This window comes from Mirounga leonina, unplaced genomic scaffold, assembly GCF_011800145.1.
Source record: "Mirounga leonina isolate KUSES-001 unplaced genomic scaffold, KU_Mleo_1.0 Mir_115, whole genome shotgun sequence".
Taxonomy (NCBI): domain Eukaryota; kingdom Metazoa; phylum Chordata; class Mammalia; order Carnivora; family Phocidae; genus Mirounga; species Mirounga leonina.
In genome coordinates, this window is record NW_023270268.1 from 4,395,921 (window position 1) to 4,421,499 (window position 25,579).

General features: G+C 39.7%; 1 protein-coding gene across 11 annotated transcripts in view; it reads left to right on the top strand.

Moving 5' to 3' along the window:
* The first annotated feature begins 2,384 nt into the window (after nt 1-2,384).
* The window catches only part of ARPP21 (cAMP regulated phosphoprotein 21), a 155,079-nt gene continuing 131,884 nt past the window's right edge, over nt 2,385-25,579 (top strand). For 4 of the 11 annotated variants that reach the window (XM_034991813.1, XM_034991822.1, XM_034991788.1 and 1 more), the window contains exon 1: nt 2,939-3,821. The gene's annotated coding sequence lies outside the window, so the exon portion shown is untranslated. Of the gene's footprint in view, nt 2,574-2,918; nt 3,822-3,898; nt 5,816-25,579 lie in introns of those variants that run through there. The other 7 variants (XM_034991713.1, XM_034991768.1, XM_034991805.1 and 4 more) reach the window with 5 other exon arrangements.

The following is a 25,579-nucleotide window of genomic DNA, read 5'->3' on the forward strand; positions in this document are numbered from 1 at the left end:
AAGGACTGGAAGGAATGGCAACTGTTTCAAATTGTTTAAGGAAACACAGCGTCCGAAAGTCTAGAAGAATCACCTATTGCTCACTGCCTGCCCCATATTCCCAGAAGTATATTTTAGTCCCACATTGGGACACACAAAATTTAAAAGTGGAGAGCCAATGCTAATTATCTACATGGACTTGAATAAATTTGAACTTTCTCCAGTTCCTAATTTTTGACAAAATATTATGAGAACAGGTAGAAAAATTTTTTAAAGATTTATTTATGTATTTTTAGAGAGAGTGAGTGCAAGTGGGGGAAGGGGCAGAGAGCGAAAGCAAGAGTGAGAGGGAGAGAGAGAGAGAGAGAGCCTCAAGCAGACTCCATGCTGATTGCAGAGCCCACACTAGGCCCCATCTTGCAATTCTGAGATCATGAGCTGAGCAGAAATCAAGAGTCCAGCGCTTAACTGGCTAAGCCACCCAGGCACCCTTGGTAGAAAATTTTAACTGAAGCAAGTTAATGTTATTCTTCTTGGGGTGCTTTCTTTCTTTCTTCCTTTCTTTTAAAGATTTATTTTAGTTATTTGAGAGAGAGAGAGCTTGCAAGTGCATGCATGAGTGGGGGGTGGGGCACAGGCAGAGGGAGAGGGAGAGAATCCTCAAGCAGACTCCCCACTGAGAAGGGAGCCTGACATGGGGCTCCATCCCAGGACCCTGAGATCATGACCTGAGCTGATATCAAGAGTCAGATGCTCAACAAACTGAGCCGCCCAACTGCTGGGGTGCTTTCTTTTTAAAATAAAGGCTAAAATCCATGAAAAATCACAATAAATTTCATCATTGTTGTTCATACACTGAAGTTCTTGAAATATTCTATCTTGTTCTTTTACATAATCAATTCTAATAGTACTGATTGAGTACTCCCCCTTCCCCCAACTCAATTTCTATATCCAATCTATAGGTTGGAGTGGGATGCAGTGCCTTTTTTTTTTTTTTTTTTTTTTGGTCAACTCTCAGAGTTGTTCTAGGAATACTGTGTATTAAAAGCAAGCTGTTAAGGTTTCTTGTTAGTAGATTAGCCATCCATCCATTCAAGACATGCTTAGGTGTAGCCCTGCCCAGAAGGAAAATCAAGGACATTGACCCTCTTCCCATGGAGTCCCAACTGTGTGAATTTATGACACAGCACAACTTGGCACAACAATTTCCCTCAAAAGAAAAGCAGGTTTTTTAAGAACATGCCTTAAGATGAAAGAAAGGAAAGAGAATAAGAAAAACCTTTTTATTAATTTTCCCTTGAATTCCATATGACTGGCAGGAGGGGGTTGGGGAATGCCTGTCAAAATGCTTTTGGAGGGCACTGAGTAGAAATCCTCAGAAAATAGATCAACATAAGGGTTTTAAATTCTTTGGGCTTCATTTGTTGAAACCTTATACAGCAGATTCATTCTTATCCCAGCAAGAACTGATCCCCAAGGGAGACAATTTCTAATATTTGGAAAATAGTTATCTGTTCATGAAGGACCAGGACAACATTATCTTATTTTTATAGCATTTTCTAGAACTACACATATCATCCGTGTGATATTTTTAATCAATATCTTAGTATATGTGAACACGGATACAGCTGTTGAAATTACACTCCTATGAAAAGTAGAAGGCATATCCCTTAATAAATCTGTTTATAATGTCTGTCATTAGGAATGGATGCCAATAAATGAAACTAAAAGGACATGGAAATTTTCATGGCATGGTTTATGCTAGTTATTTATTTGTTGTCTATTCATGGGGTTACTAATTGCAGCTGGTGAAAGTTGATTTTCTCCTCTTCAATTTATTGTGGGGCGTTTATTGCACCAGATCCATAGTTATTCAGCGTCTACGTTTTAGAAACTGAAATGCTGGATACTGTCAAAATGAGCTTTGGCAATTCCATGCAGGCATGTACAACTATAATTTTGCTTCACATTAATAACACCCTAGCAAAGAAGCCCAGAATCAAATGCCTTGCTCTCAGCTGGAGGCAGAAAGCCAGAGTGATACATCTTGGCTGGTGACCTATAATGTTGGAAAAGTAGGCTCTACATTCACTCAGGAAGGGTGGGCGGTATTCCGGAAATGTATCCCCATTCCTCCATGATTCCTTTTTTTTTTTTCCCCCTTTTGGTAGTGAGTGCCCCGAGACAATGAAAAAAAAAAATGAATTACAGATAATAAAAATAGCACATCTCCAGAACAAACGGGAAATACAGCGCTTTAATTTCTTCGGATGTCAACTCTGTTCCCGGCCCCGCGCCCTACCCTGCCCGGCTTTCCGCGGCACCGCTGTGATTCTAAATCGGCGCTCGGGTGGGCAGCGGTCTGGGCAGTCGCCCACGGGGAGTGCACTTGGCGCTGCACGCCCGGACTTTTGGTCTTGCTCGAAGCCGAGAATCTCTGAGAGCTCGGAGGCTACGGATTCATTTGGGTGGAGTGAGGTGTTATTATTGTGGGATATTCTCTGCAGAGTTGGCCGGGAGAGTGAGCAGCGGAGGAAGGGAGTGAGCTGGGCTTGGGCAAGTGTCCGCAGGAGTCGGAGGTGCCCCCGGGAGAGGTACGCCGGAGGGCTCGGGCACGGAGGCGGGGAGCGGGGAGGCGATTAATGACGCTCACGCGGCCGCGCGTGGCTCCGGCGCTTTGTCTCCAGCCTCGGGGCTGGCGGAGAACTGCCGCGGGGAATGGATGGCACTGCGCGCCGGGCGCACCCGGCAGGTGCCCGCGCTCCTTCTCTGCCAACTCTGGCCGCGCCCAGTGGCAGAGGCTTTGGCCCCCGCAGGCGCCTTGCCCCAGCCGGCTCCCGGGTGTGGCGGTCCGGGGGGCTGGAGGCTGCGGCCGGGGCGGGGACGGATGCGGCCGGGGCTGCGGGGAGGAGCCGGGCGCGTGGGAGGGCAGGGACTGGCGGAGGGGCAGGCGGCGGAGGAGGGGAGGCAGGGGCGCGGGACAGAGGGACGGATGGAGGCTGGCTGGCTCGGGGTGGGACGACAGAGTGACAGAGCAACGGACAGGTGGAAGCAGTTAGACAGCTTGAGTCAGGGAGCGCAGAACGCTGAGGAGAGGCAGAAGGAGAGAGAGAGGGAAAGAAAGAGAGAGAGGGAGAGAGACAGAGGGAAAGGGCGCGAGAGGGAGAGGAGAGAAAGAGGGAGAGAGCGAGCGAGCAGCACTCGCGCGCATCCTCCCCTCCAGACGCCCTCCGCTGTCCGAAGGAAGAGGCCAGGGCACCGAGTGGGAGCTGGAGAGCGATCCCGGCACAGAAGACCGGAACAGGGACCTTGAATTGCTAGTGGGACCGAGACACGCCGAGGGACCGACAGACCGACACACGCACCGACTGCCAGCCGGCGCGAGTGGCAGCTCCGAGAGCAGAGCGCAGGAGAGCGAGAATCCAGCGCTGAGCCGCCCGGCTGAGGGACAGTCAGGCAGACAGACGTGCAGAGGGACAGACTGGCAGACAGGAGGCGGGGGCTCCTTCACTTCCCGGAGCCAGCCGGGCAGAGGAGGCGGCGGCGGCGCCCCCTGAGCTCGTCCGGAGCAGCGACAAGCAGCGGGGGCAGCGGGGTCGTCAGCCAAAGCCACCACGGTCGCCGCAGCCGCGCGTGGATCCCAGCCGCCGACGCTGCAGAAAGCTCGTTTTACTAGCAGTTAAATAAATCGACCAAAAAAAAAAAAAAAAAAAAAAAGCCAAGCTAAACCAAACAAATCCAGCCAATTCAATCATTGAGAAACAATATTAATAAAAATCAAAAACTAAATCAAATCAATCAAGGCACCAAGACGCTGGGGGGATACCCACTGTTCGGTCAAGGTAATAATCAAGGTCTTCCGACGTGAACATTGCACGTCTTTTGTGATTTTTTTTTTCTCCTCCTTTCTGCCGTATATCTGTGTTTCTCGTCTGTATTTCTCCTTCATGTTTGTAGAAAACTGTTGATGTTATACATGTATTGTGTTTTTATGTTTCATCAACGGAGGGGTAGACTCCCCTCCCCCAGATGAGGCTGACCAGGAAAGCTGGAAGAGAACTGAGAAGGGCAGTTCTTTTCATCAGAGAAGTCTACAGTGATTTAGGCAGGTTTCACGGTAGAAAGTTTGGGATCCTCCTATTTCATTGGAAAGAGAACTATGCAGGAGGCAAAAAAGTTGTAATCAGTTTGTTGTTCTTGCGGAACTCAGGGTCTGGCTCCCAAGGGCTTTTGGAGGAAAAGATACTACCTTTTATTTTTACATGTTTTTGAAATCTGTGTTTCATTGCAAACTCCAAACTTAACTTCTGTCTTGGGTTGTAGATATGGTGGTGGAATTGAGCTGAACTGATCATATATTTAGAAAGTTTTCTAGCAAGAGAAATGGACTCAGTTAATGTTTATGCATAGAAATAGAGCTGGAGTGGATGTGGTTGCTGACAGCTGCTCAGGCTCAGCACTTGATCACCTCCTTAAGATACAAGATAAGGACAGAGACCAAGCCTAAAAGGAAAGGCAAAGGGGGCATTGAAAGTTACAAAGGGATGGGAAGCTAGTAAGCAAAGGGCAAGGCTGGTAGAATCATTTCTTGAGAATGTGTTCAGAGTGCAGATACCCATTTTGATTTCTGATTTTTAAAGGCTAATGGTATGACACTTTAGACTCTCCAAAAAGAATGACATTCCCCAAAGTTGAATGAATCTGTACAAGATTTTGTTCAAATGCTGAATAATTCCAAATGATTTCCACCTCCTCCTCACCTACTTTGGAGATCAAAATCACTATGATTGTTTTAAGAAAACAGAAATGGAGATGACAGGAAATCATTTTTCTTTTGGTAAAAGTTAGAAAACCTTTGACATACACTTTAAAATAAATGCACCTACTCCTTTGATCCTCTGTATTTGTGTCACCATGGGACTTGTATGTCTTAATAGGATTTTAGTTAATGTCATTTTCACAAAAGACAGTCATTTGGAAGCCAAGAGCTCTAGCCATGTTCTGTTCTAATAGCCAAGTAATGTACTATTTTGGCAGTAATCGTTTCTGCTGCACTCCTAACGTGGATCACATGTGAAAAATTATATATGTGCTCATTTCAGGTTTAATATGGATTTGTAAGGTATGTATTTGTGTTTTATCCCGTATTTCCTCTTCTATCCCATTCCTTTACTTCTTTTTATCATTTCAACTAACAGAATATTTTTAAATTTTCTGGGGAACTTTAGGATATTCTTTAAGGAATACACTTCATCACAAAAGATTCAAAAGGCTAACCTCTTACTGTCCTTGCTTATCAATACTATTTGTTTGCTTTGAATAATTTGGTTTATATGCTGTTTTTAAGACATTTAGATGCTATGCATATATGGCTCCGTTCCTCTTGACATGACTTACGTTATTTGATAAATAGTAATACAAATCAATTGCTGTAGATGAATGCCTACTTAACAGAATACTTGGTTTAGGTAAGGCATATTTAAAAAAACTTCTACAGCTTCAGAAATTGACTTTGAGCTTCTCAGTGACTTAATTTCACTACAGGCTGATTTCTCTTTTACAGTATTCAACTCAGACAGAGACAGGTTTGTGTGAGCTATAGATTTGCTAATTGCTGATCTCCCAGTGACTTTCCCTCTTAGATCCCAGCTGAGTATGGTTACCTTGAGAACTGTGGCATTAGCCCTGTTAGAGCATGCTCCACTGGGGAGTTCTGCGCTGTCTATTTTTAATGCTATTTAATGAAGGAACGAGCGCCTCACTCAGCAATAAAAGAAGCATGATGGAAGACAGAGCAGTGCATGCTTTTGGATACTGGAGAAGGATGTATGGAAAGGTACAGACTGGCTGCTGGATATGGTATTTTTAATTAGTCCTAATGTATTGTACTAACAGAAATCAATCGATTTCAGTGAGAGAATTACACATGAATAGTCTGCTATGTGTTTTCATAAACCTCCTCAGTAGTTCTTAGAAAGAAGACTCAATCATTTGAATGCCTTAAAACTTAAAGGAAATACTCACCAAGGAGTTGCTGCACACATACTATTTTTCATACAAGCTGTCAGATTCTTGGGTGGTGAGAAGTGCAGGAATAATTTCAGATTCCTAAAATACTGTTCTAGTGGAGGGTTTGGAGCTTGTAAAATGTTTTAGGTATAACATAACTAACATCCTCCTAAGGTATTTTAACTTGAAGCTCTGCCTTGTGAATTTCTGTTTTTCTTTTATAAACTTGGAGTCTGATTCCAGAATTGTGGCAACTAAGTGAAGCAGGAAGTTTTGGTTGAACTTGGTAGAAAATTTGAGTTGTTTTCTCTCCTTATTTTGACATAAGCACAATAGATTAACTTACCGAAGGTTAAGTATTTTTAAAATGTAGATAGCAGAGGCAGCACTAATAATTTTTGGAATGTTATAATGAGGGGGGTAATATCTTAATGTTATAGTGCGTAAAACATAAGAAGCCCTCTGTCTGCAACGTCTGTATAATGTAGAACACCTGTCTTGAGGTAGACAGTAAAAACGTTCAATCAGAAAGGTCTCTATTGTTCATTTTCATATTAACAACATGCAATAATCAGGTTATATCTTTGTTCAAAGTGAAGCTAATTAGACAAATGCCTAAGTAATTTAAAATTTAATGAACATAAGAGAAAGTGAGAAATTTTTATTAAGTGGGGAAGTGAGTTATATAATTATTATTAAATAAAGCCGTTAGAGTAACATACAGAGTTTTTCTAGATTTTGCCAATTTCTATGAAGAATAATCCCCCCCAAAATAAACTACTAAGAGAAATGCATTATAAGGAGTTACTCTAATTTGTTGTTGTTGTGTTTTCTACTTTGTACTTCTAGAGGTGGAAAATAATTACACACTGGCTGTAATATTGTCCCTGGTGGTCATGTTGTTTGGACCACAATCCTGATACCTTTCTCAAGATTCTCAAGTTAGTGGGCATTCTCATCTGAATTCAATGTAAATTTTGTCTGTGGACAAGATAATGATAAGCTACATAAGTAGAGTGTGGAATGAGTCAGCCCCTGAAGACACAATGTACAACATAGACAGAAGTGAATATAACTGAGGATTCTCATTAGGATTGGGAGAGAGTTTGAAGTCCATAAGGTTGGAAACTGCAAATGAACCGTTTGCATATAAGTTAGTGTAATTCATCTGCTTTGCGACAAGGTTAGGAAAGAATGTGGGGCTTAAAAATGATGTGGACAGTGAAAGTCATTTCTTCAGATGGTAAGTACTGGCATCATTTTACCTGGTACCACACGGTGGTAGTGTGTTTAGAAATTTGTGAATTTCTAATCAGAAAAAGAATTGGCTTCCTTAGAAATGCATTAGGTCACCTGGAAAGTTCTGGACACATTTTAAGTCAGGGATGAACTTATAAAATACAGACCTCCTCTCTTTAGACAAAGGATTTTTATTTTTTAGGGAATCTGTGATTCCAGAGGCTCTATATTTCCGCTGACTTTGCTTTCTTTTGTTTTTCATTCTAACATCTAAAGTTAAATATGATAAATAATTTCAAGCAGTGCTATAAGTAAGTGCTGAAGGACTATTGAAGGTAAAGATGTATCTGTGATTGGGTTTGTTTTTCTCAGGCTATCTTTGCTTCTGAATGTTAGTTTCCTTTAAGGTACATTTATGCTAAGTTCTAATAAATTGATTTTTTTTAGTGCCTTATCTAAATTAATTTTGCTCATTTTGGATTAAACCGGGCCCTGGATGTTCACAGGATTTATTACTTGCATTTACATCACAACCATTTCATTGCCATGAGGATCAGATATAAGCTGAGATACAAAGTGTTTAAATTGTATACATAAATATAATATTCTTGATAAAGAATAAATTGCTTGGGATGGAGCATCAAGTTCATTAAGCAGTTTTTAATTTTCGGTAACCTTGTTACCTTTTGGTCTCAAATCCTCTGTAGTCTGGTGATATTTTCTTAAGGTATAAAATGCCCATATAACATTTTGAATATACCTTTCTCCAATATTACTGGGACATTTCTGCACCTGCTGTGCAGGTAAACCAAAAAGTGAACTGAAATCATTATACCAAGAAAATGGAAAGCATTTTGAAAAAATAAAAGGATTAGCTTGAATACACCAAACTGACTCTACTTTCAGAACGAATCCTTAGCATTATGTTAGGTTCCTCTTTTCTAGCTGCCACATAGAGCTTAGTGTTGCCAGGTGGAACGAGTGTTAATCACTATCTATGGCCACAGTAGATCAATATTTTGAATTCCTCCACACACTTTTCCCAAGGAAATTTCTTCTGGCAGTTTTTTTATACCCCGGCTTAATATATGTGTCCATGCCACATATTATATAAGATCTTTCTGAGTTTTATAATCAAGGGATGCCTATTAGGATAAAACTGCAGTTGCGACTTACTGAAATGCTGAAAAATTAGTCCAAAATTGTCTCACTCAAGGCACGTATTCATAATAAATGTATGCATTTTTAAAGTAACATACTTTACAATTGCTCTTTCTGTCTAGCAACAGAAAATAATGTCATTTTCTCCAGGTGAAGGGGAGGGGGGGCCTGCTGGTAATCATCCCTTTTAAGAACAGGCCTCTTAATCACATTCTCACATTTCACATTACTTCAAAATGACACAGCAGTTCATAAATTAGAAATCCACCGTGGAGAACACACAAAGTATTGAGATCTCGCTAACAAAATCACTTTTGTAAATAATAACATTGGTTTTAAGATAAATGAAAATAAAAAATATGGTTTTAATTCAGAGGAAAAATTTGAGATTTTTAACAAGAAAACAATTACGTCACTTTTTATTTCAAATGTTTTGTTAAAGTTTGAGATTTATTTGGCATATTGTGGTTGATGTTTCCACTCAGAATCGCTTTGTGTAATATGTAATCTTTTTTTCTGCAGTGCTGAGACATATTTACAAAGCTTATCTACCAAGATAAACCAGTAATCTCTTCCTGATACCCACACAAGCTAGGAAATAAGTCCTTGTGATAGGGACATCCAAAAGAAGAATGCGGTGAATTCTTAAATAGACTTAGTGCAGGAATGCTTAATAATGGATGCGCATTCCCTTACATTTGTAGGATCCTAGGTTGATTCTTTATTACGCACTAAATACTTGAGATAAGAACGAGGACAGTCTCTAGGGAAGTGGAAACCAGATGAGTAGCTTTTCTTCTGATTGCTAAGATACACTACTCACTTTAGAACATTCTCATCCCTAGACTCATACTTAAAGGGGAAAAAATGCATGCTGACATATTTTGATCTAGTTGAAATTAAGAAGCAACACCAATAATTGAGGTAAAATGTTTCGACATCTTTAGAGAACAAAATGGAACATTAATTTCAAAAAGTTTTAATGTCCTGGCGGTCCAAATGTATTATCCCTTGACATGCAAGTCAGAAGGCCTAGCCATCCTCTTAACTGTTGAGTAACTTAGGTTGCTTTCAGGTGAACTTATCAATGTCTCAGAGGCCTAGAAGAATCAAGCCATGGGTGAAGGAAGGGCATGAAAACTCCCTGGAATTCAGGGCTACCCATAATTGTTTAACTGTTATTTGTTCATGAACTCAATAGAAAAATAAAGAGCTACTAAATTGCTTTTGTAGCTTTTATAAAAATGTATAGATTAAAATATTTCTAGAAACACAAGCTAAAATCCTCACACAAAGTTCTAATATTTTTTGATACGAAAATATCTATCCTCTGCATTGATGTGCTTTTCTCAGCATTTTGTTTGTTAAAATGTGAGTTTGGTGGAAATCCCAGCATTGCTGGCATTTGACTCAATTTAATCACCAAAGAGCTTTTGGACAGAATATGAGTAGATTCTGTGAGTGTGTGACAGAATCGAGATTTCTGCAGCATTTGCAAGCTTCAAATACTCACTGGTTCTTTACAAAACTATTAAAAAAAAAGAGTGTGTTAAAAAAAAAAAAAGAACCTTTGATTAGAAATATGGCACTTTCTTTTCTTTTTTAGAGAAAGAAGATTAAGGTTTATGGTTAGATGATGACTCTTTAAGCCAACATAGCAGACAGTTGAGTTAAAATTGCTATTGAATTCTGCCAAATTAATTAATTGTCAGGACTTTGCAGCCATATCTATGATCCTATTTCTTTTATCTGGCTTTATTCTGCCAAATTACTTAATTGTCAGGACTTTGCAGCCATATCTATGATCCTATTTCTTTTATCTGGCTTTTGGGAATGATGAACCCTTTTAAATTACATAGTTTCATATTTGTTTATTTTAAACTTGCTTAGATATGTTGGTATTATTGGAATTTTAGGAAACTGCCGAATATCTGGCATAAGCACTAAGATGAATTCAAAAATCCCATTGCACACAGCTAGCTGGTATTAAAGATTTTTCATTATTTTTTCACTTAAGTGATGATTTAACTTTGGTCACAGAAGCTAATTCCTTTGTGAAGATTAAAACCTTTCTCCAACGCTGAAATTTCCACATAATCACTAACAGAGTCCTGGAAAGATAAAATAATAGAGCATGAGATCATGTTGCGTGTACATGCATTGCTCTCTGCTTGAGTGAAGTTAGACATTCTAACTGGACACCTTCGCCTTTAATTATTATTATAATTATTGTCTTCTCCACAACAATGGATGACCTAGTTTTTAGTGGGTTTTCTTTAGCATCAAGAGGTAAAGGAGTATACATAGTTAAATCTGAGAGTTTATATATTAAAACAAACAATTACACATATTCTAGGACAAGGATGTCAATATCAATTTTATTCCACAAATGACCATAACGTCTGCATTTTTTTTGGTCAGATAGGATATCAGGAGCTCTAGACAGATGTTTTGAATTCAGTGGCGCTTCCGATGGAAAGTCGGGTTCAAGCTAACTGAGGGGATGTACAGCAGAGATGCGCTCCAAGCTTATCTGGGAGGGAGCAGGTGATTTGCCGTGAGCGATGAAGCCAGCCTTTACTGCCGAGCCTCCGTGGGGGTCTGCAGGTTACAGATATGTGCAAAACTTGGACTGAAGTAAAAGGTCTTGGGAAACAAGGCCTAAACATGGTGGTGCATCCACATCTTACTAGTCCCCAACTTGCCTCCGTAAATGCGCAATTTAGTACCAGAACAACCAGTCCTGGTGTCGGGCTTCTGGGTCTGAGTGAATAACAGCGTGACAGTGGCCATGACTCTAAACCTCTCCACGCGTCACAGTTTCTGCAGGTAAAATTGTGAGTGACACCCATCCGATATAAACAAATTACTGATTAGGAGGCTTCAGCCGTTTAGTGACTTCCTCACTGCTTCCACTCTCTCATTTGTAAAGTCCGATCAGGCCTACCTTGAAGGATTGAAGCAGACATGAACAGCTCAGCACAGGCACATAGGTTTTATCCACTAAAAGGAAGCCATCATCTTTTCATATGAAAACCTTTAGAGATTTAACCTGATTACATAAACGAGACAAACTTCCCTTTAAGATTTTGTTGTTGTTGCTGCTGTGAGTAATTTGGAGTACAGCTCTCTTTTTTTCTACCCTGTAACATTTTTGTGGTTAATATTGGAGACTAGCTGTACTCTTTTTCTGTGTCTATGAAATATGGAAGGCCACACCAAGGTCAAAACTACTCCGGGAGTGTGCACTGCAGAAGAATCCTGATGCTTCACAAGGCTGGCACCTTGTGTCAGTCTCTAAAGGGAAGGGGCGGCCCAGTTCAGGTTTATCTACAAAGTGAACATATAGATATTATTTCTCCAAAACAGTTCAGTTGTGTCATTGCTACCATCTAAAAGAGGTGACTAAAGAACCGAATCATTGAACAAGAAGGGGTCGGAGTGGATCCGTGAAGGAATAACCTTCAATCCTGTGTTAATGGGTGAAAGCTTTTAAGGGGCAGATTTGGGCTGGCATGGGGGAAGGAAATATTTTCAGCTGTCTCTGAGACGTTAAAGCAAGTGATGCCTTGGGCTTGCTGGTAGGCTCCCCGGCACCCCACAGAAGGCTTTGGTGTCTAAGCACAGAGTGAGCTGTTTGGGCTGAGTAGCTGATCTGGCCTCTGATCCTGAAGCATCTGCTCGTACTGTTGCTGAAATGAATCATTTCTGCACTCGTGTGAAAGTGGCCAGAGGAGGGGAGAAACTCCCTTCGTAACTGGGGTTTAATCAGTCGGTTCCCGTATCAGGAAATGGGAAACCACAAGGAGTGTTCAGTGCAGGTGAAGGTGAGCCGTGCAAAGCAATAAATTTGTCAAATAATTGAGCTTTATTTTCTATTATAATTTGAGTATCAGCCATTCTTCTGAAGGAGAACACACTCAGAAAGTTATTTAATGAAACTTCTCAGAAGGTGTCTGAGAATAAATTTATAATCCTCTGGTATTCTGATACTTGTTGGAAAACAAACTAAAAACAAGGAAAGGGTAGACAGATTTTATATATATAATATATATAACATATATATAGATAGATAGATCTGTCTATCTATATATCATGTCCATCATATATATCTTATTATAAGATGTGTTTTATATATTTTGTCTATCGTATATATGATATATATTTACAATCGGCGTGTACCTATACCTATATCTAGAATCTGCAAAATACACATGCTTAGAGTCATCTACCTAACTCACATTAAGCAAAAAAGTAATTTGACCCAAAAGCACATTTCCTAATACATTTTTCCACTGTCCTTAGCAGTCCTTGCTTACATGTGGCAGATATTTAATCAAAATTTGTTGAATTAAAAATTGATTTCTATATTGTTGAAGGCATCTCATATTCAGGACTTAAAATCAGCCCCCAGTAAAGTTTTAATTGCATTTTTCCCCTAAAGTTTCAGCTTAGTGGACTTGACATTCATCTTTCTGAAAAAGAGAACAAAGATGTGCCCTTGTGTGTGGAATTGTAACTACACTCAGGATTGTTTGGGCTCTCACAAAGGAGTCCCTTCTTCAGATCTCAGATTGTGACTAGGGCTTCTACAGGAATACAAGGCCCCTAAAACTTTAGTCCACTTGAACAAAATATATGGATCACTTTTCCATCTGCGTGGAAGGGAGTCAAAGTCAACACTCAGTTAATATGGTCTTGGGAGAAGGGATGAGGCAAAGGCAGGTTCACAAGAAATTTCCAAATCCCAGGTACACAGAACTAGTGCAACTCATGTTTACTGGACAAATGCCTCTGGAGAGATTAACCATAGTGAAGGTGATCCAGGGTGCGGGGAGAGAAGTCACTCCTCTAAAGGCTGAGTGAGCAGGCCATGCTGGATTAGAAGACAGGGGTGAGGAAGGGAGGGAGAAGCGATCTGGCAAACTGGGGGTCTCCAGTCCCCACTTCCTCCTGGAAGCAGAGCAGCTCTAACCAAGCTATAGGAGGGGCTGCCTTCTCTCCCTGCCGTATAGGAAAAGGAGTTTGGGGCATGGAGGATTTAGAATTCCATGTGTACACAAAATCCCATGCAGTATTTTATTATTTGCCATTGCTGACTCTCCTAGGATAAGATTATGGCCCCGATGCTTATTCACAGAGAAAGTTAACTAGGCCTCCTTCTGGAGAGTTTACTCTTAGCACCCTTCCAGGAGCAATTTGGGATTTTATCTAAGAACTAGAAATGATTTCAAATACAATTGTGGTAGACATATGATTTGTACACTTTGCAGATAAAACCAATAGCTATATCCAACAGAAGGCCATTTGTATAATCAGAGATTTGCCCAACGGATCCAGCAAGATAAGAGAGCTCTAAAATCAATTTTTCTACAATCACTAGAGAACATTACCTCACTGTTTCGACCTAGCTGTGAAAATAGGTTGATTTTGATGTTTTAAGAAAAGCTGAGGGAATATCACTTGTTTTATCATTTATAGATTAGATCCTGGGGCTTAGGCAGGAATCAAATGGGTTGCGCTAGTCGTCAAGGAATTCGTAGCAATGAGAAGAACTCAGACCTGCAAACTTGAAAGAACTCATCTATTTTACCCCAAGTCTTGGTGAACTTACCTAATGTACTGAACTGGTAAAAAGCCAACTTTTGAGTATTCCAGATGAAGTACATCGTAAACATTCAGGAAATCTAAATGAAAGGAATGTGATATGTTTTTGTACTTTTTAGGGAAGCTACTGAGTGGCCATTTGTAGAGGAAATCTGTACTTATTTCTGTATCGATTCGGTCATTAGTCCCATTTGTTCTGCTGTGCGGGAATTACTTCACTTGGCTTGCTCCTTCTGCTCTCTGAGCTACCTCGCTTCTCCAGGCGAAAACTCTTATCAATAGAGATCCAAGATTTCTGTAGTTCAACCTGTATCATTTGCTGATGCCACAGGGACAGCGATAAGAAAAATCAATATTCCTCTACTGATTCTGATTTTACCTTTGGATCAGTTTTGATTGAAAGCTACTTATAGGATTGTTGTTTTGGAAAACTAATTTGCTCAATTGTTTTACAGTGTAAATGTTAACTGATATTTATGAGCCACTCTTGTGTGAAAGGGACTTGTGTGCTCATGTGATGTCCACACACAAGCTACCCTTGGGATCACAGCTGTGGCAAAGTTTCTGTCGTAGCATACTTGGGAATTCTTGTCTAAGGAAAAAGAAAGACGTATATTTCATCCTTATTTTGTTTCTTTCTTTGTAACCTGGTTTACACTGTCATATGTAGTAGCCATGGGAAGCCCAGAGATTTAGAGCTAACATAGAGATTAGGAACTGAGAACCAGGGGGGAGTGAAAAGATATGCGGCCAGGCTATGGCATAGAAGGACGTGGAATTTCACTTGTAAAGCTGGTACAGAGTGACCAGAAATCTGTCTGTCTGCATCTCTAATCTGTACTTGTGGCTGCCATTTGAGACAAGAACGGATTCTTAGCTCCTGATTTCATCTCTGCTTGGGACACACTTTCACCTGGTGTCCTTGAAAGGCAATAGGCTTGAGGTCAAAGTGACCTAAGTTTGAATGTCATCTCTGCCTCTCACTGGCCTGGCCAAGTTATCTTCAATTTTCTTATGACAATATTGTGGGCAGCAATACTCCCTTCATGAGTTATCATATTTAACATATTTGCCACAAAATGGAAATGTTATCTCCTTCCTGCTTTCTCCTACAGGGACTGTTTATCCATTAAAACATAGAAACCTATAAGAACATGTGTAATGAAATTATATATCAGTGCTTTTTTGAAAATAGTATAGAATTATAGTTTGAGTCAGTAAGTATTTTATCTGTCCACGGGTTACTGAAAAAAAAAAAAAAGAGAGATAAAATGATTTTGGAGGGTGGTAGGATTCTTTTGCATTGGCTTTTATAAGATGTTAACAATACATATCAGATAGCTAGAAAAGAATTAAAAAAAAAAAACACGACAGCACATCTAAACACATATCTTTACTCACTGCCCAACAGTCTGAAACAATGCTATTGATTTAAGGGACCCAGTGGTTCACACTTACATAAAAATAGATACCCAGGGATAAGTGATTAAGTAAAAATAGTAATTAAAAATTTTTTGAGTAAATCAATGAAAAAATGATTTTGAAGATATCTATTAAGTTATCAGCAGAGTTTAAAGAATTGTCTTTCCTTTTTCCTAATGGATTTACATGGTTTGGCCTTTTAAAAGCATGTTGCTGGTACTCTTTTGCTCTTATTTGTATTGAAGGCATCTCACCTTGCTCTGCACATAAGTGTTCTGTGCTATCCCTCTGTCAAGGTGAGGAAAAGTGCTACACTGTTTCTTTATACGCTGCCTTCTGTCCCATGAGAAAGAGCCAATGCCAGGTGCATAAACCTATTGTCAGTCCACCTGCCAACATGTATTTATGCAATTACTGATATTGAGGATGGAATTATCCACTTTTACTAGTATGTTCGCCCTGAAATTATCTTCTGGAAAACTTGAGTTAGAATTAACCAGTGTGAGCTTTTTTCATAGACTGTCCTCAATTTGTTCTCTACCAAGTCAACCCCAGACACCTGGAGCACCACACACTCGGTCTTTGCCTGTGCATCTGTGTGTTTGGCACAGAAGGTGACGGTTGCCTTCGGCAGATGTACAAGATCAAAGTGGCCTCTTTATCCTTCTACCCTCAGGGAGTCCGTTTCTCAGATAAAGGAAGTGGTGAGGTTAACGGAAATTTCAGCTTACCCTGAAATAATAGTGAAGTACAGTAGGTATGAGAATCCTATTTATTAATTATTTGTCAAAGGCAATGGCTTTGTTAAATTATTGGACAGAGAAATTTAGGGACAATGCATACTTTTTTTTTTTTTAAAGATTTTATTTATTTTTCAACAGAGAGAGAGAGAGACAGCGAGAGAGGGAACACAAGCAGGGGGAGCGGGAGAGGGAGAAGCAGGCTTCCCACTGAGCAAGAAGCCCGATGCAGGGCTTGATCCCAGGCCCCTGGGATCATGACCTGAGCGGAAGGCAGACGCTTAACGACTGAACCAGGTGCCCCAATGCATACTTTTTAGTAAGTATACTGTATTTTGTGGCCTGAAGGAAACTAACAACCCAAATTATCTTATTTATTTTCCCATTTAGTTAACCTGAGGAAATGGAAAATCTTAAAAATACTATCTATAGGTAAATATAAGGATTTATTGATAAGCAATATATCTTACCTTATATACAGAGAGGGTTGCTCCAAATTTCTTAATCTGCATAATTTATCATATGCATTAGCTAGGTTTACTTGATAAATATTGATCTAGGCCTAGGGAATTACCTGTAATTTTATTTTGGGGACTTTTTTCTGAAGAGAGAACAGAATAACAGAAAATGAATATACATGCACACTCTTTTATATGTATATATGTGTGTATATGTTGAAAAATACATAAATGTACACACATATATGTTATAGACTATTACATATGGCATAATTTATATATTTAATATATTTATATATACATATATATGGTTATATTATAAAAATTATACACATATATCTAATATACTATGTATTAGATGTGGTATTATATATGCCACATTATATATATATATTAATACATATATATGTGTATATCTATAATACTTATATATGTAAGTTGGGGCTCTGGTTATATTATAAAAAGAGTACTCCCTCTTATTGAGAGATCAGTGATGGCATGACCCAAGTTAGCTGCTTTTCTACTTTCTTTTCCTTCTGAATTCACTTATTTCACTGATAAAGAACAATATCCCATTAAGGATAGGCTTATTAGAAGAGTGTCAACAGGAAAGAAAATTTGCATTTACCCCTGTTCTCTGCCCATCTGCACCGATAAAATGGCAAGATGGAAATAGAGGGTAGTGTGATCAATTTATCCTTTCAAATGAAGAGTTAGGGATTTCTCTAGACTTAAGGTTTTGACTCCATAACTCTTCACCAGTGACCAAAAAGAACTACACCATCTATCTTATAAATGTTGGCTGGTGATCTAGGACTCATATCTTAACACAAATGAGCCATCCTATTCCTTAAGCCAATCCTATTATGGAAGGAAGGAAGTGTGAGTACCAAGTATGTCCTCTCAAGGGTTAAGTCTCAGGCGAAGGCATTCTTCCTTCTGTACCACACAGGAAGGGCATCCCTGAAGCAGTGGTTCTCAAACCTGTGCATGCATCAGAATCAGTTGGAGGCTCTATTCAGGTACAGTTCACTGGACCCACCAGCCGAGTTTCTGATTCAGTGGACCTGGGGTGAGGCCCAAGTATTTGCATTTCTAACAGATTTCCAGGTGATGCTGCTGCTGGTCTATGGACCATAACATGAAAACCACCGATCTAAAACACAAAACTTCTTGTCAGAATGTAGATTTTGCATGATTGATGTTTCATAACCTGGAATATTAAAGAAATACTGTAAAATTTCAAAACAAATTTTAAATTAATTTCAGTTTACTTTGATTTTTAAAAATTATTTTTTTCAAAACATAGCATCTTAAAAGAAGAAATAAGGATTGCAAATTCCACTAGAAAAAGAGGTAGGAGGGGCGCCTGGGTGGCTCAGTCGTTAAGTGTCTGCCTTTGGCTCATGTCATGATCCCAGGGTCCTGGGATCGAGCCCCGCATCGGGCTCCCTGTTCCGTGGGAAGCCTGCTTCTCCCTCTCCCTCTCCCACTCCCTCTTCTTGTGTTCCCTCTCTCACTGTCTTTCTCTCTCTCAAAATAAATAAATAAAATCTTAAAAAAAAAGAAAAAGAAAAAGAGGTAGGAGCCTGGATGATTATAGGGAGATGCTAGTTTCCTCTGAGGTTGTATTCTAAGAGTCTCTGGTGGAGGACTCTAAAATCAATGGAGATGACATAATCCCTAATCCACAAGACTGGCTACTCTGAGGGTTAAGAAAAATTTTTAAATAAAAATTAGTGAACACTAGAGATAAAAACTACGAATGCAAAAATTGTGTAGACAGCAGTTTATAATAGCTTTATTCATAATTGCCTCAAACTGGAAACAATCCAAATGTCCTTCCAAAGGTGATTGGGCAAACTGTGGTGCATCCATATAGTGGAATATTACTCAGCGATAAAAAGGAACAAATTACAAATCCACCCAATAATTTGGATGGGTCTTAAGGGCATTATGCTGAGTGAAAGAAGCCAATCTCAAAACATCACAGACTGCATAATCCCATTTATAGAACATCTCAAAATGGCAAAAATATAGCAACAGAGAAGGATGGATTAGTGAATGCCAAGAGATATGTCAAAGGGGATAAGCAAACAATGAATCATGGAACACCTCATCAAAAACTAATGATGTAATGTATGGTGACTAACATAACATAATAAAAATAAATAAATAAATAAATTTTCAGAAAAGGGGAGGTGTGATTGGAAAGGGATGGCATGAGGAAATTTTTGGGGTGCTGGAACTTTTCCGTAGCCCGATTATGGTGGTGGTTACACAAACTTATACATGTGTTAAAATCCATGGAACTATATAGCCCCCACCCATGACAACTTTACTATATGATAATTTTATGATCATATAAAAATGATGATTTAACAATTAAAAAAATAAAAAATCAGAATAACACTATTTTTTAGTTATACCAAGTAGCTGGATTTGCACCATTATATGAGATGAAAGTATCAAGTTATTTAAATAAATAAAAATGCTTTATCACGAACAAAAGGAAAAAAAAATGATCTCTATAAGGATTCTTTATAAATGTTCCTAAGGTCATTTGCTGCAGGCAAGAAACCTAGGAAAAATTTAGAAGTTGGAAAAATCTGCCTCACATAGTCTTTATCTGGTCATCTCTAGCACCGTCATTCCATTTCCTCCTTTGTTCCTTTTCTTGGAATCCTTTTCTGTAAGCTTTGTCACTTTCAATGTTAATTTCAGGGGCAGGTTTGTTCTTATCATTTATACTAGCTGGAGAAGACAGACAATGCTAGAACTGTCATCCAGATGCCTCCTACATATGTGCCTAGAGCCTCAGGAATTGCCATCCTCCCACAGCTTGAACAGCCCAGTGATGGCTCCCTAAGAGTCTTGGCTGAAAGCCAATATCAATTTGAAGTATCTATAATTTTTAGAGACACTGCGGTCTTTAGAAGTGTCTAGAAGGTCTGGGTCTCTAGAAGTGTTGGCAGTTGAATTCCAGCCAGAGCTCTAATCAGGTAATATCCATAAATCTCTGTTGAATGGGTGCATGTGCTTGTCCCAGTAAGAGATAGTCAGTTACTAATACATCTATAATGCTAACTATGTGTGAGGTACTTTTCTGAGTGCTTTATACAAATTCACTTGTTTAATACTCACAATCATCTATGAGACGGGGGCTCTTCCTATTTCCATTTTCAGATAAGGAAACTGAGGCATGGAGACCCTTAGTAACTTGCTCAGTTTGTAGAAGAAGCAAGCTTCCACCCTGGAAGCCCAGCTTCAGAGTCCAAGCACTTCACAGCTATCCAACACTGTGGTTTTTGTGATGTTTTCTTTTGCTGTATTTTTTCCTTTTAGGGCAGACTGATATTTTTGTCAATGGCACATTTCAGTTTACATGTGACCATTCATAAACTCTTGTACAGAATTGACCTCCTTGCACCAACTGGGCAGGATGTGCAGATTCTAGTTTGAACCCAGTTCATCAGGATGCCGTGGGTTCAGCTCAGTCCCAGAGGATAGCTGTGGATTGTGCCACCTTAGCATCTGGCACATTCCTCAAAGAAATCTCCAAATCTGAATCCTAACATGGTGGTCAAGATGAGATCTCATGAACCTTAGAACCAGCCCTTCTCCAGACAGGATAACATTCTGGCCACGTATCCAGTTTATAGTATCAGAGTCTTCTGTAGCTCATTTACTTCTCAGTTTTAAGATTAATAAAAGAATCAAGTACTGAGTATGCTTTTTCTTGTGTTTCAGTGGGATAGCCAAGTCAACTTTACTAATAAAAAATAATTGCATGTTTCTGGCTAGGGATAGCAGAAGTGATACTTGTTATGATAAAAGATGTAGTTATTATGTGGTTTGGCATCTTTCTTGAATAAGTACCCATGATTGAATATGTGGACATTGCATTCACTTCTCGGTGAACTCATACCAAATGCATAGATCGAACAACATGAGGGGAGGCAGTGGACAGGGATGGGTATTTGAGACAGGGATGGGTATGCCTCCTACATATGTGCCTAGAGCCTCAGGAATTGCCAGCCTCAGGAATTGCCATAATTTGAATAATATCAGTGTCATTTGACCTTGGGCAGGGACTCATCTTTTCTGAAACTTCAGGTTTCTTCCTTCCCTGTCTCCCTCACTCCCTTCCTTAAATATGTGTGAATGAGATTAGTGGCAGTGAGGATAAAAGCACTATGGGTGAAGTGTTCCTTGCAACATTTGGCACATAATATAATATACAAAAACATGGTAGCTATCATTTTTTATAGTAAGAGTTAATGCAACTGTGTTTAAGTGAGTTAAATATGAACAATTAGGGGAATTTGTGATTACCATTATTCGGATACGAATTTTGTGATTCACTTTTTAAAAAAGTGATAGGAAGGATCAGTTTCCTTTGGCTACAAAATCTGCTTCCAAAGCCCTTCTTCTCCTGGTGACACACCAGTAAGTCCTGTGAGGAAATAAAATAATTTAAATACGAGTTTAATCCCATCACAACCGTAGAGGGAAATCTATGGCTATAAAACGAAGCTCTTGATGCCTTAACTAGCTGTCTTATAGACAGATGTTTCCTGAACTGACCCTCATTGACCCCCAGGCCTGGTGGCTGGACTTGTGTGAGGCTGAATTTTAAGAGTGAGTGTACAAATGTTACGCACACTTATGCGTGGTGAGACATGGGGTACAGGCCAATCTTCTGCAGCTGGGAAGAGCAATTAGCAGCTTCATGAATTAGGGACTTGTTTACACTGTTGTCCAAGATAATCATTTGTTTGTTTTAACGAAGATGCTCTATCTTCATCAGAGGCATCAATCCTCACATTTAAATGATAAGGTCTTTGCATCTCACAAATAATGTTTGGATTTCACAGCGGGAACCCTGTCCCAGCCAGTATTTTCTCTTGCTGACTTTGGTAATCAAGACATGAGTTACATATACATTTCAAATTATTCTTCAGTTATGAAAACATTATGTGATCTCTTCCAGCAATTTTTCTGACAGACTTATTTTTAAAAATACTTTTACATGAACTCCCAGCACACCAACATAGGTACGTGTGCATGGAACATACACATGTGTGTGTGTGAAATAAAGTTTTACAAAAGAAATCCTAGCCTTACCAAGGGCAATAATGTCCTCTAATTCTTACGTACTCTAGTCTAGTTCATTTCATTCCACTCCGTTCTGTGTTCTGTTTATTTCATTTTAAAAATTGAAGTTAAAGCAATGATTTGACTTCATGATTTCCTCACAGGTCATAACCTAAAGTCTGAAAAACATTAGTCTACATGTCAATTCAATTATGATTCTTTTTTTTTTTATTTTTAAAGATTTTTATTTATTTATTTATTTGTCAGAGAGAGAGAGCACAAGCAGGGGGAGCAGCAGGCAGAGGGAGAAGCAGGCTCCCTGCTGAGCAAGGAGCCCGATGTGGGACTCGATCCCAGGATGCTGGGATCATGACCTGAGCCGAAGGCAGACACTTAACTGGACTGAGCCACCCAGGAATCCCTAAATTCACTTACGATTCTATCTTCTGTCCCAGAATCCGTAGAAAGGAATGCACCTGTCATTACTGTGTCTTTTTGATCTTCAGCTATGCGTAATCTTAATATATCGATCTACTGAGTAAATAAATGCCAATTAGCACCCCTTGAAGATACTAATAATCTGGTCACTCAATAAATACTTATGAATGAATCAGATAAAGTATTTCAGAAATCATGAGTGTGAGTCATTATTAAACTATGTCCAGTTTTCCCAGATGGGGTGGACTTCTTGAATAAGGTGACCAGTGTATTTCTAGAAAATGTCTACGATCTGAGTTGCGTTTTTCATAAAGCCATAGCACACAAGGTCAGTTTTTTTCCAAGGCATATGCCTTAAATGTTTTATGATACTATTGATATAGTATCAGCAGTTATTATTTTATTTTATTTTATTTATTTTAAAATTGTATTTATTTGACAGAGAGAGGCACAGCGAGAGAGGGAACACAAGCAAGGGGAGTGGGAGAGGGAGAAGCAGGCTTCCCGCCCAGCAGGGAGCCTGATGCAGGGCTCGATCCCAGGACCCTGGGATCATGACCTGAGCTAAGGGCAGACGCTTAACGACTGAGCCACCCAGGTGCCCCTAGCAGTTAATATTTTAAACAATTGCAAAATTAATCCATGTCTCCTGGTTCAGATGATTAGAAGACATTCACAGAAGACATTGATTTTTGAGAAACATTTGCTAATTTCCTATTATGTTCCGGATACCTCGGTGGTGCCTAGGGACCCAGAAGTAAGCAAGGCATAGTCCCTGTCCTTGGGGAGCATATAGCCTGAGCTTCCGACAAATTTAGGACCCTGTGTGATGAGCACTGAAACGGAGGTGTTTGCCCTGATGGAGCTTCGTGTGCACACAGAGGAAGACTAGACCACCGGCAGTGGCAGTGGGAGGTAGGGTTTTGATAAGGGAGGAGGTGACTTCTTAATCTCTTCTTGTTGATTAATATATAGGTTTGGGGTCGTAATCCCTCATGTGTTGTAAAAATGAGTTTCTCCAAAGAAGGAAACCTTTGGAGGGTGGAGGGGTTGGGCTGTGGCCCCAGCTGGTGGAGGGGCTTCCTGTTTTCTACAAAAAACACTCTACTGGTCAGCAGCAGCTAAATCAAGAGATACGTGGGTACACTGGCCCCCGGATTTGTAAAGATTCATGTAAATTCTCGTAATAAAAACTTCAGAGTGCTGTTTTGTGGCAAGTGTCGCAGGTGTGCATTGCACCATCTGCTGGCACAGGGAGAGCATGAGACACGCTGCCAAGGGCCTGGTCAATGCTCTAGCCCCGACAAGCCTTCCTGGCATCCTTCTCAGGGATTCCCAGGTTACAGACCTTGACTTTTTTTCTCTTTTTGACCTGGTTCCATGCAAAAGATGGTTTCATAAAGAATCATAATTGTTCCTAAATTACTGAAAATTCTTTTAAATGTTTACATTTGAATTGTTCTTTTCAGCTTCTCCAACGGGGCCCAGGGGGCAGGTCTGTTCACACACTGAGCAATGAGCAAAATGACATCTATAAAGGGTGGGGCTAGCCACTAGAGGATCACTGGCTGTCCCATGTCTGTGCTTATTCTTGACTTCAGTTTCTTATTCTGGTTTGATCTTTCCAGATGTGAGCAGTCAAAACTCTGCCAGCCCCTCTCCTTGCATACTTGTCCCAAATGCACATCCCCGTTTCAACCTCGCTCCTCTGCCCCTTAAACCATCCTTGCCCCTGGCTGTAGCTTGTGCCCTCCTTTTCAATTTCTGCATCCCATCCCTGCAGAAAGGTCTGGAAAAAGAGAGCCATACTTGGGAGGGAAAGAGGGTGGTTGCTCATATCTCTTCAGCGCGTGTAACAACAGATTAAGATAATGAGAGACTATAGTCCTAAAGTTCACTTCTTGATGAGTCATTCTCAGACCCAAAAGGACAATTCATAATTCTTGACTGAGGACTTTGAGCAAATATTTCCTTGCTTACTTATAGGACACCACTATCTTCATCCTATTGGAAGAAGAGGAGTTTTCTTCGAATCATGAATTAGTCTAATCTAACTTTTCCCCTTGAAAATTAGTGAAACACTTGAAAGGATTCATTTGGAATTCACTGTTTAGCATGCTTAATGGAAAAAAAGAGAAGATAAGTGTTTGAAAAGCTGAGTTGAGTAAGTCTTCATATTCAGCACACTATAAATTTCTTCAAAGCAGACGCTGGACCGTAAAAATCATTGTACCGCTCTCAATTCCTAGCAGAAAGCCATGCACCTAGTAGGAGCTGAGTAAATAATTGTTTATTGACTCTGTTATATAAACAGGCCTGATTACACACACAATCCCCCACACATGGATTGTCTGCACAATGAGAGCTGGGTCCTCCAAGAGACGACATGTTTCACTTTGACCAATTTAAATACAAATCTTCTCAGCCTGGTAAAACATCAAATACCCAATACAATTTAATATTCTCTATCGATTCATTGTCATAGTATGAAAATCAGTTATTGAGCTGTGCTCATGAGAATAATGATTCATGCTGTTAAAACTTCACCTCCCCGATGCCTATCCAGAAAGAGAAGTGGTAAATGATGAGACATAAAGATGGACAGCGATAAAGGGACTCTTATGAGTCCTTACTGGTAAAGTTCATAGAATACAGCTCAACATCTAGGAACACAATGCAAATGTTGGCTGCTTTTATAATTGTTCAGGCTGCTCTGTTATTAGAATTCGGGAACTGCTAATGCTCATGCTCTGCATGGAGTAGCACAGAGAAGTCAGAACACTTACAGATTTCTTAGAGCTGGCTCTAAAATTTTAAAAATCAGCCTAGTCAGTTTAACTGACCCTATTATGTCCTGCCTATTCCCTAAAAGAGTACTTTAGATAGACAACAATAATAAATATCTCCTGGGGTTAAAGTGAGGGTAGGTCAGTGTCTTTTAATTTGTATAATCTTGGGCAAGTTTCTTGGTCCAACTGAGTTTCAGTTATCCCATCTGTAGAGTAGAAACAGAGACAGCTAATTATTAGTGATAGTGGGGAAGCAAATGAAATAATTTATATAAACTGCTTAACATTTTATAAGCATTAACTCCTATGTTATCATGATATCTTTCATGTCTACTGTGTATCAGCATCATGTGACCTGCTGGTGGTTTTGGAATTACATTTAGGATGGTAACTTTTGGAGGTGCCAACAAGTAGACGTATGTTAGATTTGAGGTTGGAGGATTATGGAACCTGGTAGTGGCCTCTGAGATTTGGAGATAAAATATGGGATCATATTTCATGTATAAGTGAGAATTCATAACTTTGGGGGGAGTCATATATTTCTTTAATTGACTAGAAATAAATATGTGGTCACGTAAGAAGCGGTAACTCGGAATTATGGTTCAGCATACAAACGCAAATCGTATGTACATGTTTTAAT